The sequence below is a fragment of the Sus scrofa genome, chromosome 2, assembly GCF_000003025.6.
Source record: "Sus scrofa isolate TJ Tabasco breed Duroc chromosome 2, Sscrofa11.1, whole genome shotgun sequence".
Lineage (NCBI taxonomy): Eukaryota > Metazoa > Chordata > Mammalia > Artiodactyla > Suidae > Sus > Sus scrofa.
In genome coordinates this window covers 14,605,541-14,625,863 of record NC_010444.4, presented here as the reverse complement: position 1 = coordinate 14,625,863, position 20,323 = coordinate 14,605,541, and the positions used below count along the sequence as shown (strand labels likewise).

The following is a 20,323-nucleotide window of genomic DNA, read 5'->3' as shown; positions in this document are numbered from 1 at the left end:
CTGTATCTTATACTTGCAAGTTGCTAAGAGAGCAGATCTCAAATATTTTCACCCCTCCTGGAAAGTAACTATGTGAGATAATCGATGTATTAACCTACCTTAATGTAATAATTTTGTACATGTAATAAATCACCACGATGTATACCTTAAACTTACACACTGATCTATGTCAATTATATCTCAATAAAGCTGGGGAAAAAATTAAAAGTGTTCAACATTGGAGACTACTCATGTGCTCCTTTGTACTGCCAACTTAACTTTGGTTTTATGATGCCCTTAGCAATAAAACCTCTGCTGTCTAATTGAGATGAATTCTTAAACTTTTACCATATGCAGCTCTAGAGCTCTGTGAATCAGAATTTTGTTGATTTTTGTGCAACGACATGATACCCAGAAATGGATGAGATGTAACACGTGATTTCAGTTTTTGTGTTTGCCCAGATGCCTTTCTTTTTAAAGTAGATTGATGCTCCGTAATAAGTAAACGATACTAGCGTGAACTTTAAAAATTAAGGCTTACTAATAATGTTATCCATCTGCTCTGGTTTTATTTGGGTTTTCCCCCAAATATTTGACTTAATTTGTCCGGAAGATTTTGCTGTTCTCAAATAATAAAAAGGGAAGCCACTGATTGCTAATGGCTGCTGCGGTGCTGCTGACCCATGGTGTAGTGTTCTTTGAGTATGTGTCAAGATGAATGGGGCAGACCTTTGACAGACACAGACTGTGGCTGGAGAGAGCCCAGCATTAAATGCTGACCTTGCTGTCCCAAGTGAGCAGGTGTTGAATGAGCTCAGATCCCTCTCAGCCTCTCTTTTTCCCTGGTGGGTCATTGGCTCCTGAGTAAGATAGATGCATGCAATAGAAGAGCTGTTAATAGCATTTACTCTGTCTTAATCCTTTTTAATCCCATTCATATTTCAGTGTCTGAAACTTGGCAGGATGTCAGAAGCCACAACGCAAGCAGGAAAGTTTTCCTTTGAATAGCAAGGACCGAGTGAAATTGTTTTCCTGATATTTAATTTGTTAAAACGTGTAAAAGGAGAATATTCCCTCTTAGATTCCCCGATAAGTGCCACTGAAAGATTTTGCCAAAGTGACCTTCTTGAAGTTTCTTATTATTTTCATTAAAAAATATATGGGAATCCGTCGTGGCAGTGGTAAGATCGATAGGAACATGAGTTGCAGGTTCGGTCCTGCCTGCTCAGTGGTTAACGATCCGGCGTGCGGGAGCTGTGGTGTAGGTGCAGCGGGCTCAGATCCGCGTGCTGTGGCTCTGGCGTAGGCTGGGACAGCTGATTGATAGCTGGACTCCATATGCCGGAGCGGCCAAAAATAGAAAAAAAACAAAAAATATATATATATATTATAGAGTTCATTGTGCTCGCGGGTTAAGGACCCGACGTTGTCTCCGTGAGGATGTGGATTCCATCCCTGGCCTTGCTCAATGGGTTAAGGATGTGGTGTAGGTCCCAGATGTGGCTCAGATCCATTGTTGCTGTGGCTGTGGTGTAGGCGGGCAGCTGCAGCTCTAATTTGACCCCCAACCTGGGAACTTCCAGATGCTGCAGATGTGGCCATAAAAAGAAAAAAAAATGGCTATAAAGTGATTTTATCAAGCTTACCAAGTATCATAATAAGATATTTCTGACATATTAAATTTACTTAACGTTGATGGAAGTTGGTAGGTGTTGTTTGATGTCAAACCTGTTGGGAATTTGGATCCTTTAACTTGTTACTGATAGACTTTAGCCCCTGCTGGGACATGTTGGCCCAACTTTTTGGTTAACAGGACCTGGCTCTTTCCCTATAGATCTTATACAAAGACTTTGAGGCACCCCAGGGAAATGCCAGGAGGACTGAGACACCCATTGGCACCATGGTCCCTCAAACCTGAGATTGGGTGGGCTGGTTTTTGGTGTCTGCTGGGATGGACGTGTGCATTTTTTTTTTTTTAAGGGCCACACGTGCAGCATATGGAAATTACCAGGCTACAGATTGAGTCGAGCTGCAGCTGCCAGCTTACACCACAGCTACCGCAACGTGGGATCCGAGCTGTCTGCGACCCACACGACAGCTCATGGCAACATGGGCTCCTGAGTGGGGCCAGGGATTGAACCTGCATCTTCATGGATACTAGTTGGGTTCTTAACCCGCCGAGCCATGATGGGAACTCCAGATGTGGGCATCTTAAGCCTGTATGTAGCTGTTAAGGATGACACAGGGGTGTAGAAGTTCTTGGGAGCACAGTGGCTCCCCGAATGCTAGATTCTGGATTCGACTTGGGGTCAGCTTCAGGGTAGCAAGACCACGATGCCCAAGAACATTTTGTCTTTGATTTCCAAGTGGCCTTCCTCTTCTCAGTGCTGCCCTTTGCTGGGCGGAGATGGGTCTTGTCTGGAAGGGGAGCTCTTTCTGCCATTTACGTTCTTGCCGAGCCCCAGGGGGAGGGCTGATGGGAGGTGGGGTCGGGGGGAGGATTGGCGGGGGGGTCCGGGCCATTGTGGGAGAGAAGGCTTGGGGCTCTTAGTGGAGCCTTTGGGGTTTGAGTCAGTTGTGCCTTTGAAAAAATGTACCCCTTTTGGGCTTGTCTGTGGAAGCAATTAGGGAGATCACAGGACCGTTTCTGATTCCTGATTCTGTACAGTGTCTATTCAGAAAAATAGAAAACAGTCGACTGGAACAGGGGATTATTTCAGCACACACAGAGTCCTGTTGTCTCAGAGGCATGCCCTCAGACAATTTGCCTTTTAGTGAAGTTTCAGCCCATGAAAGGAAATAAAAAGTGTTTTATTAGATGGCAAAGAAAGATGGACTAGACTTAGGAGACTTCGAGAATTTTAGCTTTTGCTTTGTTAAGGCAAACTTTGGAAGAGAGTGACTCTTTATGTAATGCAATTTATTTGTACAATGCGGTAATTATCGCTACTGGTTCATAATTATCTTCAACGGAGTAAAATGCCAGTGTGCATGCATGCGTGTGTATATTGTGTCTCTTTTGTTCAAAGCTCAGTATTATTGCTTTTGAGCGTGCGTGTACCTCAAGGATGCAACCAGCTGAGATTTATTAAGCATCTACTTTACACAAGACTTTATAGAAGTTCAGCCACAACCCTGGGGGTGGGGGGCGGTCAGGCAGCAGCATTTCCCACCTGAATATGTGGAAACTTCTAGAGAATTTGGTGACTCACTCAGTGTCGTAGGTGATGGAGTTCAACCTGGCTCAGCCTTCCACAACCGTTCTTGGGCTGCAGTAAAAGCCTGACTCATTCACTTTAGGTCTGGCTGGAACCCAGCACAGCATGATGCAGTTTACAGAATGTGTTTACATCCATCATGTCTCTTAAGTGTTGAATCTTGTTTCCTGGAAGCACATAAGGAAAAGCAAGGGATCCCCGAATGTGACCAGTGACGTGTTGTGTGACCAGATGGTGCCAGTCAATAGGCACGAAAAAGGCTGGCAAAGTGCTGGGGACAGAGCCTCAGCCTTCCTGACTTCGGTATGAAAATGGTGCAAGTTCTTGGTCAGCGAGGAAAATCACTCTTGGTCCAACTTCCTACATAGTCCTCTGGGGTTACTTTGGTTACTTTCTAAAGATTTGTTGGATTGGTGGATTCGTTAAAGGGAGAATGGGAAGAAGCCTCCAGAAGTTTGCAGTGCATCCGAGAAAAACCCTCCCTTGGACCCACCTTCTCCACCAAGAATAGTCTGGCCAACTGGAACCTAGGGAGTGAACTCGGCCTGGATTCCGGAAGACCTGGCCCCTTTCTTGTTTAAAGACCCTTCAAGGATGTCTTCACTTGATGCTGGATTGAATTTTCCTCCAACCTCACCAGCTCCCAGCTCCCTCCCTCCTTCCCTGGAATGTCGTGTTCAGAGCTTTCCTGGGAGCTCATAGGCTGTGGCTACTTCAGACCAGAGGGGACCCCCTCTGGGCTACATCATCTTTTCTCACTGTCTCTTTAAAATACCCTAAGCCAGTGTTTTTCAGATGAGTCACCTAGAGAGCTGATAAAAAACACGGAAGTCCAGGCCAGTTGAAGTGGGACAGGGCAGGGCCTTTGTATTTTTACTAAAGTCCCTGGATGGTCCCAATACTTAGCAAAGTGTGGGAATCCCTCCCATGCCCTTTCTTGCTGTTGTATTTTTTTTTTCTCACACTATTCTTGGCTTGAATGCTCTCTTCTGTTCTTTCCTGCTGTCCAAATCAAGTCTAGTTTTCACGACTAGACCCTCTCCCCACTACCAAAACTTTCTTTTTATTTTTCTGAAATATAGTTGATGTACAATGTTGTGTTAGCTTCGGGTGTACAGCAAAGTGATTCAGTTATACATACCTATATAACTTTTTTTTTTTTTTTAGATTCTTTGCCCTTATAGGTTATTACTAGATATTGAATAGAGTTCCCTGTGCTATATAGTTGGTCCTTGTCATTGATCTGTCAGCTACTAAGCTTCTTACCATCCAAACGTCCAGTGGTCAGCCGGTTTAGGCACTATGCTTGGCATGAAATAGAGTCCCCAGCTTCAAGGAGTTTCCAGCCAAATGGACAGTGACAAGGATGACCAGTAAGAAGAGGGAAAAGGTTCTGAGTGTCTCGCAGAGGAAAGCTGTGCTGAGGAACAGAGTTTGGCCAAGTCGTCCTGGTAGAGGAACGAGTGGAAATTCCTTGGGCAGAGGATGGAGTGAGACGGACGGCTCCTGCTTTCTGGGTTGTACGACCAGCACGAGTCACGGGATGGGATGACAGCACAGATTATTCAGGGGATTTGAAGTCTGTTGATATGTGGGAAAATGTTCATGAAGTGCGAATTCTGCTTTTATGACTCATACTTTCCCTTGCAGAAGGTATCAGTTACATTGTTTCAAAAAAAAAAGTGTATGTTGAAAAGGTCAGAAGAAGACATAAAGTGGTAGAATGTAAAAAGTGGACCTCCTCACCCAATTCAACAGCTCCATCGAAAGAGAGGGGGGAAAAAAAAAAGAAAAAAGAAATCGGTTGCTCATTTCTTTGTTTCCCTTGCCAGTCTTTAAGCCACTTTAGAGGAGGGGACTTTCATCTCTGTGTCCCTCGGATGCTCGTGGGGCCTGGGCACGCAGAATGCAGTCCGCGATCAGGGGCGAGGGAAGGAGTTCAGACCGGGAACTGTGGACAAGTCCCTTTTCCCTCTCTGGGCCTCTGTTTCCTTGACTCTACATAGAGGCAGCTCGGTACAGATAATACCCATGATTTTATTCTGCATTATGACTGACCACCTCTATCCCACTTGCTTGCCCTTGAAACCCTGAGGTTCACACACGTGGAGCCAGTGTTACCCCCAAACGGCCAGGCCAGCTCCGTCCCAGGCCCCGAGATCCAGTTAAAGTCCATCAGTCAGCCAGTGCTGAGTGAGCATGTCACGGAGGGAAGGCGATGGGCTGGACACGGGTGGCTCTTAAGTGTGTGACTCCCATCACCCGAAGAGGGAGTTTATCATTTAGTTTGGGAGAGCAGGTAAACACGCAAAAAGATAAATTGGCTTATGCTGAGGACAGGGTCAGACTGCAGATGTCCAGGTACCAGAGGGCGCTCGAAGATAGCCGTTCTAGTTCCTGTTGTGGCTCAGTGGATTAAGAACCCAGCTAGTATCCACGAGGAGGTAGGTTCAATCCCTGGCCTTGCTCAGTGGGTTAAGGATCCAGCGTTGCCGCAAGCTGCAGCGCAGGTCACAGATGTGGCTTGGATCTGGCTTTGCCATGGCTGTGGTGTAGGCCTCAGCTGCAGCTCCAATTTGACCCCTAGCCTGGGACTTCCATATGCTGCAGGGAAAAAAAAAAAAGAAAAGGCAGTTCTCTAGCCAGTGTGTTTTGACCAGCCGGCACCATTTCAAAGTATTTTATTTCACGAATACCCTGTATTCATGAAGAAAAATTTTGTTCCTTCCGATGTCTTATCAGCCAGTTGGACCTTCAGACAGGCTTGAGAGATGCTGTGTTCTTAAACTGAGTTGATGGAACTCTCGCCAGGAGCAAAGTAACAATGGCAATAATGATAGACTTATCCTCTCTTGAACATTGGCCTTGTGCCAGACATGATTTCATTTCATTATCTAAAGTCTTTGAGGAGGGACTGTGGTGATCCCTATTTTCAGAGGAGAAGATTAAACTTGAGCTTAGGGCTCAAGCTAGTAATTGTCAGAACCAGGACGCAGAAGAGACCCAGCCCACAGGCTCATGCTCTGACCTGCTGTAGGCCTGTGCCCACGGCCCATCCGGGGTAAATATGTGATTTTGGACAGTGGTCGGCAAACTGTGGTCCCCTGGGCCACGTCCAGCTGCTGCTTGTTTGGGGGTAGTCTGGGAGCCAGGAGTGGTTTTTACATTTTTAAGTGGTTCAAAAAAACATCAGCAGGAAGAATAATATTTTCGGACCTGTGAAAATGGTATGAAATGCGAATTGAATGCTTTTCAGGTTTTCTTGGAACACGGCCACGGTCGTTAGTTTACGCATTGTCTGTGGCCGATTTCACATGACAACAGCAGTGTCGTTAAGACCTGTAAAGCCTAAAATATATACTGTCTGGCCTTTTACAGAAATAGTTTGCCGACCTCTGATTTAGGGCATTCATTAGGCTTTAGGAGATGTTGAAAACCGCCTATCACCTCCCATTGCTGTCCTCACCATTCGTGGCTAGGCTTCACTGATAATCAGTATTTTATGGCTCAACATTCTCTTTTCGTTGCTTGGCTATCATAGGAAAGGGTTGACTTTGTGATGTCACTGGCTTGATACTACCTGCCCCCTGGTGATCTGCCCAGGTGCCATCTTATCAAAGATCATTCTCTTAGGTGGATGGTGTGGTTTTGTCCTGAAAAAAATTTTAAAAAAGGATTTTTTTTTTTTGGTGGTCGTCATATATGAGTTATTGTTAAAAGAGGAAAAGCTGATTGGAGAACAGTTGACGTTTTCTGTGTTGTCTGGATCTTTCAGTGATGCACTTTTTTTTCTTCCTTTTTACAGCCACATCTGCAGCATCTGGAAGTTCCCAGGCTAGGGGTCAAATCAGAGCTGCAGCTGCCGGCCTACACCACAGCCACAGCAATGCCAGATTCAAGGCGAGTCTGCGACCTACACTACAGCTCATGCCAATGCCGGATCCTTAACCCACTGAACAAGGCCAGGGATCGAACCTGCATCCTCATGAATATTAGTCGGGTTTGTTACCACTGAGCTACCACGGGAACTCCCCAGTGATGCACTTTTTAATCTAAGAGAATATTATAGGCAGAAAGTTCTGTATAAGGACCGGTCACCACCCACTGTGATTGTTGAGGCCACCTTGAGACTGTCCTGGCACGTGGGGAGAAGTCAGGCCTGGGGCCTAAGCTGTGATCTCGCTGGCAGCCGGGGAAGTTGGGGTTGGCGTGGGTGTGCTGGGCGTGCCTTTCTCCTGGGCCAGCTTCAGGATGGCTCAGAACGTATGGCTAGTCTGAGAGTTTCAGCCCTATTCCTCTCATGACGTAACAGAATCCAAGAGGCTGGCTCGCCATTCTCTGCTGTTCTCGTGTGTGTGTTGACAGAGATACCTCCTGGTTCTGCTTTTCCTCAGTCTTTGTCATGCTAGCTGTCCCCTCCCTGAGCCTCATCCCGTGAACCCTCCTGTCCTAGCTCCTGCTGGCGGTAATAATTGTAATAATAGCCGATATTGCCTGTGTTCCAGTGTATGTCAAGTGTATGTCAAGTGCTTCACATGGATTATACCGTTTAAGACTTGTCATAGCCATCCCAGGAGGTAAATTCTGTTTCTCCCATTTATTTTTTACTTATGAAAATTATCAGACGTACACAGGTAAATCCCAGGTACCCGTCTCTCAGGTTCTGTACTGATCACCCCGGCCCCGCCCTTGCTCAGGTGGGTCATTCATCGTTGTTGCTGAAAGAGGAGGAGGGGTCGGCTCAGGTGCAGGGGGGTGGGACCGGATCCAGATGTCTTCATGTCTGTGCTCTCCCACCTGCTGACGGGGGTTTGCCGCTGTTTATGGAGCAGCCACTATGTGCCCCACCATCCCGCCTCAAGCCTGCCGTGGGGATGGTAACTTCCAGGTGAAAGAGCTTGGGAAGTGAGGTCACTGGCCTCCAGGCTGCCTGCCGTTAAGCGGCGATGCCAGGATCCACATCCAGGGCCGACCCCAGGCCCTGCTGATTTTCTGCCCATCCTGTTCTCTGTCCCCTTGGGTTCCTCGGTGCAGTGGGGGTCCGTGAGGGTGGTGGTTTGGCTTGTGCGAACCTCTGTTTGCAGATCTTGGAAGAGCATAGAATTACTACAGGATGGGCTCTGAGAGGGTGGGAAGAGCTTCTGGGTTTGTTGAAATCACTGCTGGCCCTGGTGGCCTTGGAGATGGAATCCACCCCTTGGCCTTTTGCCCAGAGTTTATAGACGGTGAGAGACCCCTGAGCTTGTTGCGGTCAGTTGAAGGCAGAGCTCGCAAAGCTGGCACCTGGGGTCCTGATGTTCAGCTCCTCTGGGAGCAGGGAGTTGGGGGGGGCAGGAAGGCTGGACTGTGGACACTCCCAGCTAGGTGGGGCTGGGAAGGGGGGCTTCTGTGGGAAGCTGGCCTTGAACGTAGCAGGCAAATGGGGCTTGGATACATGGCGGCTCTTAGCTCTTCTTTTCCATCCTCTCAAGTGGAGGTGTAGGAAGGAATTGGTGGGATTTCTGGAGTGGCTGCATTCAGAGTCAAGAGTAGGAAATGAAAGTCTTCAACTGAAAGATTAGAATGCTCTATGCTGGTTTGGCTCCTCTTGGGGGATGGTGGTGGTATGGGGAAGCAGGTCAGGGGATGAGCAGAGAATGTAGGAGCAAGCACAGTTGTCCCTTTTGTACTCGCTGTGTACTCTTATCACACCTGACATCGGCCAGAGGTCTCCTCCTACGAGAGAAACGGAGAAAGTAAACACTCATTAATGAGTGCAACCCATGAATTTTGCAAGGGGTGCCTCAGCCAGGGGTCAGAAACTCAAATGTTGTCAGGGTGGTTGGGAGCATAAATAAGGGAACGGGCCAAATAATGAAAAGTCACAGTGCCTCTTGGTTTTTTTTTTAATATGCTCACATGTGATAGAGAAAACCAACAGTGTGTGTGCCAGGTTGCTTGGCAACTGCCATTTGTCCTCAGTGTTGAGGTGACTATACCAAGGAGAGATGGTGAACTCCAGTCACCCCTTCAAAGGGGGGAGCTGATACTCAGATCCAACTCATTGCTTCATTGTGACCAGATCTTCTTCTTTTTTTTCCAGAAGCTAAAAATCAGGATTTAAAAAGTGCTGTCTCCTAATTTTTAAAATATTTGCTTAAGCTTTTAAGAAACACCATGGCAAAACATCATGGTTATACCACAAGTATATACAATTTTTGTAGGTCAATTATATCACAATCACGTTGGAAGAAATACAGTGGGGAGAATAGGACAGGGTTCTAATGGAGGTAAATTTAGAAAAACAGCAACAGCGTGGATTATATAAATCATGTCAGAGGCCTAGATTTGGAGGGGGTGGAGCTCCAGTCTTCCCCCCCCCCCGCAGATTTGTCATATGATGAGGAGAAAAGGTTCAGACAGGGGCCTGGGGCCTGGCCACTCTGATCTTCTCAGGAGCTGGGGAGAAGCCACCGATTTGTGCTTTAGTCCCAGGGCTGGGTGATCGGGGTCGAATTGCTGAACCACTCTGGGACTTACTTTCTTCCTTCATAAAGTCAAAGGACGTAGGTTGATCCACTGCGTTCCTTGAGGTACATTGGGAGGTTCCATACATATTTTCCGTGAGTTTCTTAACCCCTCATCCCACTGCCCGGCCCTGTCCAATGGGGCTGTTTTTGAACTTGTAATGAAAACTCTTACTCAACTATGTGTTCCAGCAAGTTTTGGTACATTGGAGAACATCAGTGTCTTAACTTGGTTATGCATCGATTATATTCAAAATAAGAACAAAGTAACTAAACTTTAAAATATAGCAAAAAGGTTGCTTTGATCCAAGTGTGCATATACACACATAGACATTATACAAAATGTATATATATGAAACACATGAAATGTGGAACTCTGTGCATATAGTTCTTCATAAAATTCTTTTTGGGGAAAAAAAAAAAAGAGTTCCGCTGCTAAAAATACCCATGGAAACTTCTGGCCTGGGATTTCCAAGGCCATCCTCAGCTCTGCATCTCAGAGTTCACAGAGCCTCACCAAAATAGCCCCTCTGGTTACTTTTTCCTCTGTGCATTTGGAAGGGAAATATTCATCATGCTTTCAGCTGCCCCAAGAGGCAAGAGATGAGCCAGCTGGTCCTTGCGGGGTAGTTGTGGCTCATTCCTTCCATCAAAGCCTCACCTGGCTTTTTGGGAGGTACAGAATGATGGGTTACGCTGATCCTTGTCCGCAATCCCTTTCGATGACAGCATCAAGTTCAGAGAGTCAGGTATTTGCCCATGAGATTGCAAAACACAAGGTGCCCGTTTTCCCTTTGCCTGATGTCTGGGGCCGTAAGTACCATTTGCCATGCTGCCTGTTGGTCTGTGTGTCCCCTACCTGTGGAAATAGATGCTAGGTATTCAGATTACCCCACACTGCTACACCTGGCTTCTGGTATGTTTCCCATAAAGGTGTTTATTGCCTGGCTTCTGGGTTCAGAGGGAACGCCCATCCTGTCTGCCATTTTTGTTATCAATGATTTACCTTTTTAGACCAGTTTTTTAGGGAGCGGTTGGGTCATTTTTACAAAGGAGATAAACGAGAGGAAGAATGATGGCCTCTCAGAACTGAGATCTGCGCAGGCACCGAATCCCATAAAATGCTATTTGGTTTTAAAAATTGCTTGAAGCGGTTCACATTTTGGTTAATTACGTCAGTGGGTAAAAATAACTATTGTCATATGGTGTGTGGGCTTGGTTTTAGAAGGATAAAGCATCTATTGTTACCCATTGTGTTATTCAGTCACTTATTACCCGTTCCTAAAAACCAAATGTGTGTAATAGAAAACCTTAACCTTTGTCACTTGCTAAAATCCAGGCTTTAAATAGACCCTCAGACTCCGCTCCTTTGGCGACTGGTGCAGAAGCCTTCTTAATTCATTCAATTTAAATGGGTTGATGGAAGCTGTCCCCAAGCCCATGACAGGCAGGGGTTTAGGATGGGCAGCCTCGGAATTGCCTTTAGGTTCCATGGTCTCTGTTGAAATTTGTCCAGGCTGTGAGCCAGTTTACTGCTTCCAGGAGAGGTTACGGTTGAGAGCTTCAGAGTCAGGCCAGTCTGGTCCAGCATCTTAGACTTACTAGCTGTAGGATTCTGGGTCAGGAACGTAACTTTTCCAATTCTTAGTTTCTTCATCTGTAAAGTGGGGATAAACACAGTTCCTGCCTTGCAGGTCCTTGTAAGGCTCAAAGGGGATGATGACTGTAATACCTCTAGAGCAGTGATTGGCCAGTAGTTAAGGGCTCAATCAGTACCCCTACAGGTAGAATCAACCAGCGTTAAGTTCCCACATGGGACCATTCTCAAGCCACCTGTGCCTCTCCCTCCCTGTCCCCCAAACTCACCCTGTGCCTGAGCACCCCCTGCCTCGTCAGCTGGGTGGCTCCTGGTCCCTCTCTGTGTTGCTTTGTCATAGCCTTTGGTGCTGTCCTTGCCTTTGGCGCTTGGTGAGTCAGAACCACCTTACATGCCCTGGTGGCTTCGGCACCTCGCCCAGGGCAGGCCCACAGGGAAAGGCACTCATGGCTTGGCTCAAAGGGGCTCAGAGCCTGGAGAGCGCCTGGGGCTGGAGTGGTTGCAGAAGGTCATCCGATGAGTGCGGTGCAGTAGCAGCTTCGGAGATTCCATGAGGCAAGAGGACGGCTGTGAGGCTGGAGATATAGGACCCTTGTTTTGTTAGAGCTCCAGGAGAACTCAGACATGGGGTCTATATTGCACCTGTCCTTCTACCGTATTATACTGGTGAAATGGGTGGCTGGTGAGACCCCAGTCCCAGAGCTCATAAGTGTCAGGGGAGTGGACCGTAAATTTGCCGATCCCTGCGCTGGGCCGGGCCTACCAGATTCACAGGCTCTGTGGTGCTGGACGTGAGCTCTGTGCTGTGGATCTTCCTTGTGGCCCAGCGGACCTCTGCTCTGCCTCCCAGGGGAGGCTGCCCTCTAGGGTCTACGCAGTGGGTACCCTGATCTACAGCTTCCTCTTCCAGCCGGCAGGAAGCCCCAGATGGAGATGGGGAGAGGCAGCCCCTTAGCCTGGTTGGTCCCCTGTCCTGTTCCACTGCCGCTGCCTCTAGGATTCTTGCCCAGCCCCTGCTGGTTTCCTGTAACCCCACCTGCCCCTTGTAAACAGATGCTTTAAACTCTCCCCAGTCACCCTGGTAGAGTGTCGTCTGTTCCTGCAAGGATTCTGATGAATACCAGCATGTTTTAAAAGAGTAATCTATGGAGTTCCCGTGGTGGTTCAATGGGTTAAGAACCCAACTGGTATCCATGAGGATGTGGGTTTGATCCCAGGCCTTGCTTAGTGGGTTAAGGATCTGGCGTGGCCACAAGATGCAGCTTAGGTTGCAGACACGGCTTGGATCTGGTGTTGCTGTGGCTGTGGTGTAGGCCAGCAGCTGCAGCTCCAATTCTACCCCTAGCCTGGGAACTTCCATATGCCACAGGTGAGGCCCTAAAAAGAAGAAAAAAGAAAAAAAAAAAAAAAAAAAAGAAGAAAGAGTAATCTAGCAGGTTTCTATTTTAATTTTCCTCTGTGCATTAAAGGGAGAGACTAGAAGAGAGGCAGCCAGGTATGCGGATGAAGGAATAGGGCCTGCTATTCACAAAGGATCTCAATTTAGCTTCTGGCCTTTTATATTCAAATGAGGGATTTTAGATAGAGTCTCAGAGATACTGTGATGGGATGAAACAAAAATACACTGTAGCAGATATAACCCTTTTCTGGCACTTCTTACCTTTTTTTGGTGTGTGTACTGAGAGCTTCAAGACACAAAAATGGAAATGATCTGTCTTTATCAGCCCAAAGGGCTGAGGGTCATGAGGCCTGGGTGTAGGGTGGCCACAGTCTGGAAGAGGGCGTGCAGGTGCGTTGAACGGGGAAGCATCTTTAGGACGTGACCACTGAATGGACCCACGAAGGGTGAAGGGAGGCGGGAGTCAGAGGTTATTCTGGAGTTGACGGCCTGGGAGACAGCTTTTGATGGGACAGGGGTCACGGAGTTGGAGAGAGGGAAGAGAATATACACAAGTCTGCTTTGGTATCTAATAGGGTTTATGTGGAGAGGAGTTGGGGGGATTGAGGAGTTTTAGGTAACTGTAGCTAGTGAGATCCCTGAGCCTAGGAGTCTGGGTGGAGTCCACTGATGGAATGACCGAATCGCGCTTTGGCCGGGTTGGGGTGGCCTTGAGGGTTGAAGTCTCAGTTTTGTTTTCTCCGGGCCTGGGGGAGGATCCTTGTGATCAGGACCACAGTTTCAGGCCTGATGGTGGTTCTCCTAAGAGGGGGAGGGAGCGCTTTGGCTCCTCCGCGTAATCGGAGGCGGTTGTGAAACAGGAACATATTCCTGGGCGAGGCGGGTGATGAACAAGGGTGGACCGCTCAACAGTGAGGGTCTGCTCCTTATAAACAAAGAGGGAGGAGTTCCTGCCATGGCTCAGCGGAAGCGAATCTGACTAGCATCCACGAGGATGCAAGTTCGATCCCTGGCCTCGCTAGGTGTTGCCAGCGAACTGTGGTGTAAGTCGAAGAGGTGGCTTGGATCTGGCTGGCTGTGGCGGTGGCCGTGACGGTGGCCAGCCGCTGCAGCTCTGATCATCCCCTAGCCTGGGAACCTCCATAAGCCATGGATGTGGCCCCAAAAATAAAAAGACAAAAAAGAAAAAGGAAAGAAGAGGGAGAAGCTGCTGTGCAGTGTTGGGTATTCTTGGGTGTGTAGTTAATGCCAGGCCATCTGGTCGACAAATGGGTGGACCATTGTCTGTTGTACCTGTGCCGTGGATGTGACCTGGGAGTCCTTGGCTGAACTGAAGACACTATTATATTCTTTTTTTTTTTTTTTTTTTCCGTATTGTCTTCCTCCTAAGACAGTGAGCCGAATCTCTCTCCTCAGTGTTTGCTCCTTTTGCCCAGTTATGAGCACCCGCAGAAGCCTTGGGTCACCTGCACGGGCGACTTTGCAGGGAACTAGGGAGAAGGCGGGTGAGCTCTGAGTACTTCATCTGGGTCTGCCTCCCAGGAGAAGAGGCCTTGGGGAATTGTGGCCATAGTGGTTGAGGGCAAGATAGAGGTCAAGGTCTGGGTTGTTGTTGGAACTTCCTCACTGGCTGTGTGTCTTTAGATAAGCCACATGCTGTCTCTGGGACTGAGTGCCCACCTCTGTATTGTCCAGTTATTTATACACTTTGGAAAATATGAGTTTCCGTTTTCCCATTGAATTTATCAATACGATCTGAGCTTTGGTGTTGTCATCTGTAAAAATGGGATAAAAATACCTTGTAGAGTTGCTGTGACTATTTAAAGGTGATGATGGTAGTAATAGCAGCTAGCCAGATCATTTAATTTCATTTTCACCATAACAAGGCAGGCTCTGGTTTATAGATGTAGATACCAAGGGACAGAGAGGTTAAGCTACCTACCCAGAGTCACACAGCCAGTAAACGGTGGCACTGAATGGTTTCCCCCAGGCACTCTGGATCCAGAGCCCACCCAGGCTCTTAAGCAAGATTCCATGACTCTCTGGTCAGACAAGGGCTGTAGAAAGCTCAGCTCAGTGCCTGGCACACAGTAGGTGCTTAGTAAACTTGAGTTCCTTCCTTTTTATTCTCAGAATGCATTTGGAAGTGGAGGGAGGGCTGGTCGAGTTCTTCTGCCCAGCTTGTTTTTTCTCATGTCGGGTTCAGGGTGGTTCATCCCCTTTCTCTGACCTTTCAAAATCCACTTTTCAAAACCTCCCCATTTATTGCCTTCCTCTTCTACTCCCCACCTTCCCCACCCCAACCCCTTCCTTCTGGAGGCTTCTTTGCCCTCTTCCCTCCCAGCGACTGAGCTTCGTAATAAACAGTCACCTACTTACTATTTTTTTTTTTAAATTGAGGCAAAATTTGCACAACATAAAATTATGCATTTTAAAGTGTACAGTTCAGAGGTATTTAGTGCTTTTACAATATTGTGCAACCACCGCCTCTATCTAGTTCCAAACGTTTTTCTTAAATTTAGCTTAATTTTTTAAAGTATCGCTGACTTGCAATGCTGTGCCAGTTTCTGCTGTACAGCAAAGTGACCAGTCTTACGTATATATACGTTCCCTTTCTTATATTATCTTCCATCATGGTCTATCCCAGGAGACTGGATATAGTTCCCTGTGCTGTACAGTAGGACCTCATTGCTTATCCATGCTAAATGTAATAGTTCATATCTGTTAACCCCAAACTCCCAGTTAGTTCCAAACATATTTATGCCCCCAAAGAAAATCCAGTGCCCATTAGCTATCACACTCCCTTCCCCCTCTTCCTTGCCCCTGGCAACCACTGGTCTGCTTTTTGTTTCTATGGATTTCCTCATTCTGGACATTTCAGATAAATGGAATTACAATATATTGTGTGCTTCTGTATCTGCCTTCTTTCATTTAACATAGTGTTTTTAAGGGTCCTCCACACGGTATCAGAATTTCATTCCTTTTCATGGCTGAATAGTATTCCCTCGTAGGTGTATATCACAGTTTGTTTTTCCATTCATCTGCTGATGGACAGTTAGGTTGTATCACCTCTTAGCTATTATGCTTGGTGCTGCTATGACCTCCATCATCGTTTATGCAAACACTGTACCCTGATTCAGCTTGGGTACAGGGGCTGTCACTTCTGGTGTTGCAGCTACTGGGTGGGCTCATTCACAGCCCTCTGATTACAGGGTCTGCTGAGGTCAGGAGGGAGAAGCCTGGGAGCCTGAGTGCCCCTGGCCCTGGACTTGGCCCTGTATCCTTTATCTGGTTTAATTTCTGCCCAGGGGAAGTGGAGAATGGAAAGTGCTGATTTTTTTCCCAACCTGAAACACGTTTCCCTCTTGTGCCTGGGCCGGGGCAAAGTTCATAATAGCTGGGAAATTCTTGAGCCCTGTGACCTCAGGTTGTGTGCTCTGAGCCTCAGTGTTCTCATCTGTCCCATGAGGATGATGGTCCATTTTACAGAGTCGCTGTGAGGATAAAGGGGGGCGAGCCAGTGGAGGGCGCACTTTCTTCCCCACCAGGATTTGGAGCTCCGGGTTAGGGACCGACCGCTTGAGGAAGGGCGCTTGCAGGCAGGGCAATTTCTGTGGAATCCTTCTCAAGTCACAGCCACCAGTGCCTTTGGGGGAACCTCTTAGAAGGGGAAGGAGCTGAGGTTATTCTCGTCCCCATGTTTAGCTGTCACTGCTAAAAATTGTCCCCAACTTCCCTTTTCTGCACTTAGTTCACTTTGGTGCCCAGTGTATGCATCTGCGGAAATTGCTTTTCTCCCATTTCACCCCCAGGACAATTACACTTTGAGCTAACTTTACAAAGATGAGCTTCCTGTTGCTTGCATTCTTTTAAAAAAGTACTTATGAGGTGTTCCCTATGCCCAGGTATCTTGTGGGGTGTTGTTTGCAAGGGTCTTTTTTTCCCCTGTGGTCCCTGGAAGAGTTTGGGACCTGGCAGAGCTGGACTTGCCTCCTGATTTTACCTCTCACTGACCATCTCTGTCCCCCTGGATGACAGATCACTGATCTTTCACTTCCTTTATCTGTAAAAATGAAGGTTATTGTGAAAATCAGACACCTCGCGTTGTTGTTATGGTGCCAAGCAGTGTTTTTTTGTTGCAAGTAATAGGTAGTCCAAACAAAAGTAGTTACATCACAGGGGATATTTCATCTCCATAGACAGGAAGTCTGGAGGTAGAAAGAGTCTAGGATTGTTTGCGCTGGCATTACAAGGATCCAGGTGTTTTCCCTCTTTCCTCACATCAGCCATCCTCAGCAGGTGGGTGAGTTCTCCCCTCTTGGTCACAAAGTAGCTGCAGCAGCTCCAAGTATCATGGGCAGATCTGATGACGTCCAGCAAAGTAGGATGGTATTTCTTTCCATGTAATTCCTTCTTCTCACTGAGGAAGCTCTCCCCCAAAAGACCCCTTGTAGACGTCTCTCAGGTCGCCTTGTCCCATGTTTTTGTCTGGGTTCTTTAGATCCTCTGAGTCCTGAGGCAGAGATGAGGGTATTGCCGCTTTATTTGGAAAGTCAGGCTTGGGGAAGTCAAGAGGAGGGAATAGAAGGGGAAGTGAGGCCAGAAAAGAAGTACAGCCGTGTAACTCAGTGTGTTATCACTGGCGACTGTTTCACAAGGAGCCTCCAAGAGATACGTGACACACAGGGCCTTCTTTGGGAAGGTTGACAGAGAAACTGTACCTGGTTTGTCAAGGAGGGTTACTGATCATATCTTTTGAAATTATTATTATTTAAATTTTGGGAGTTCCCATCATGGCGCAGTGGAAACAAATCTGACTGGGAACCATGAGGTTGCAGGTTCAATCCCTGGCCTCGCTCAGTGGGTTAAGGATCCGGCGTTGCCGTGAGCTGTGGTATAGGCCGCAGATGCGGTTCGGATCTGGCGTTGCTGTGGCTCTGATGTAGGCTGGCAGCAACAGCTCCGATTTGACCCCTAGCCTGGGAACCTCTATATGCCACCGGTGTTGCCCGGTAAAGACAAAAGACAAAATAAAATAAAATAAATAAATTTTGTAGTTAAAGTATAGTGGATTTACAGTGTGGTGTCAGTTTCTGCTGTACAGTGAAGTGACCCAGTCATACACATACATTCTTTTTTTGAAGTTCTCTTCCATTATGTTCTATCTCAAGAGATTGGATATGGGTTCCTGTGCTGTATGGTAGGACCTCATGGCTTATCCGTTCTAAATGTAATAGTTTGCATCTATTAACCCCCAATTCCCCGTCCATCCCACTCCCTCCTCCCTCCCCCAGGTGACCACAAGTTTCTCCGTGACTCTGAGTCTGTTTCTGTTCTATAGATAGGTTCATTTGTGCCACACTTTATTTATGTATTTGCTTTTTTTTTTTTTTTTTTTTTCTAGGGCCGCTCTTGTGCCCTATGGATGTTCCCAGGCTAAGGTTCGAATTGAAGCTATAGCTGCCGGCCTACGCCACAGTCATAGCAACGCAGGATCCGAGCCTTGTCTGTGACCTACATCACAGCTCCTGGCAACACCAGATCCTTAACCCACTGAGCGAGGCCAGGGATTGAACCTGCAACCTCTTGGATACTAGTTGGGTTTGTGACCACTGAGCCACAATGGGAACTCCCTGTGCCACATTGTAGATTCCACGTATAAGTGATATATATATAAATAATATATGGTATAACAATTTAAAAAATAATTTCAATTATTGTTAAACCTTTCTTAAGTCCTAGTACATTTCTCGCCAGTTGCTTTACATTGGAAAGTAGTGTCACTAGTGGTTTAGAGTTCGACTGCCTGGGTTCAAATCCAGGTTGCTGCAGCTCACCAGCCCAGCAGGGACCTGTGCCTGCCTTTTAGGGCTGTTTGGAGGATTAAGAGAGTAATATCTGAAAGCACGGGGAAAAGGGTCTGGCAGCGTCAGTGCTCTGTGCGAAGTGGGCCAAATGCATTGAGAATGTAGAGTCAAAGTGTGATTTTAATCCTTGGAAACTTGCCTTTTTGCCATGACTGTGACCCTTGAACGCTCACCTGTGGAGCCCCGAGCTCTTTGATATGTTGGCCTGGGTGGCGATCACGAGCCAGTCAATGTTTCTTGGGTCTAAGACTGTGAAGGACATAGGTTGAAAGGCACAGACATTCCTCGCCTTCGTGGGTGCCTTCCTCTGACTTCCCTCGGCGAGCGGTCCCCACCCCAGGGCACCTGCTCTCTGTCCTGCCTCCTCTTTCCCTCTCTCCCCCGCAGCCGTCATGCCTCGGAGGCTGCCTGCTTGAGGTCCAGGGCTTCAGCACAGCACTTGGCACTTGCAGCTACCCCGTGGAGAACTGCTTGTTAAATGAGCCGAGCCGTCGTACTTTCTACCCTGAAGTCCTCATTTGCGGTCATCTTTCATTTCCCTTTCTTTCCTGGAAACAGTTTGAGAGCAGGGCCCAGATTGTTAGTGTTTTAGATGATATTTGGTGGGGTGGATGGAGGACTGAATGGGTTCCAGGTGAGGACACAACACAGAGATGCAGAGGCCAAGAGAGAACACCATTGCAAAGGGTTAGGACGTGTCATCCTGGAGTCACGAGGTTATGTAGTTTAATGTCTTCTAACTCTGCCCCCCCACCATTTTTTTTTTTTTTTTTTTTTTTTTGCTGCCCTGGGCTGCTGACTGAGCTCCTGACTCCTCCTTTTCCTCCCTCTCTCCTGGGGTCCATCCTGGACCATGTGGTTTGATGCATGGCACAGATTGAGAAGAAGGGGCTGGAGGCAGGAAGGTGAGCTGGAAAAGTTTTGGCCTGAGATGAACAGTGCTTGAGGGTAGAGCGTGGTGGTGGGAAGGGAACGTCTGAGTGAGTTTGAGGGGGAGTAGGAAAGGAGAGTCAACAGGGCTTGTGTCCTCTTCCCCCCGGCTTTCAGGGAGCGGGGAGAGGAAGAGTACTGGTGTCTGGGTCACTAGGAGACGGGGACAGGGGACAGGCGCCTCCTCCTGTCCACCTAACCCATGAGTATGAGTATGGATGTTGTCCTTGTCATCTCCATTTCATACATGCAAAGTGGCAGGATAAGTGGAAGGAATGCTGGGCTGGGCCCCTGGACCAGACCAGCCTTGGTCTTGGCCTTGGCCTTGCTGTGGGACCTGGGGCAAGTCTTTTTCCCTTCTCTGGGCCTTAAGGATTGCCCCTTCTACAAAACGAGAAGCTCATTTTTTCCTTCACGGGCACTTATGGAGAGCCTACTGTGTGCACCAACAGGTTTCTGTTCTCATGGAGTGTACTTTTCAGCTGGAGGAGGTGGATGCTAATTGAGGTGAATGCTGGGAGGAAACACTAGTGATGTGATAGAGAGTGAGTGGGGCTGATTTCCATTGGTGGGTTGGGATAAAGGACTCTGGAAAGAGGTGGCCTTTCAGGCCACGATCTGGCAAGGTGTGGGGGCAGAGTATCTTTGGAGAAGGAAATCGATTAGTAAAGGCTCCAAGGGAGAACCAGCTTTGAGCGCAATGCAAAGGAAGGGGCGTGAGAGGTGATGAGCACAGAGGGGCCACCCAGGCTGTGGTGAAGAGTTTTGCATTTTTATTCTAAGTGTGATGGGAGGTTGGAGGACATTTTTTTCCCCCCACTGGTATC

At 47.6% G+C, this 20,323-nt stretch overlaps 1 protein-coding gene across 1 annotated transcript in view; it reads left to right on the top strand.

Annotated features, from left to right (window-relative positions):
- Positions 1-20,323, top strand: part of PTPRJ (protein tyrosine phosphatase, receptor type J) — a 176,335-nt gene that overhangs the window by 98,960 nt on the left and 57,052 nt on the right. The window lies entirely within an intron of this gene.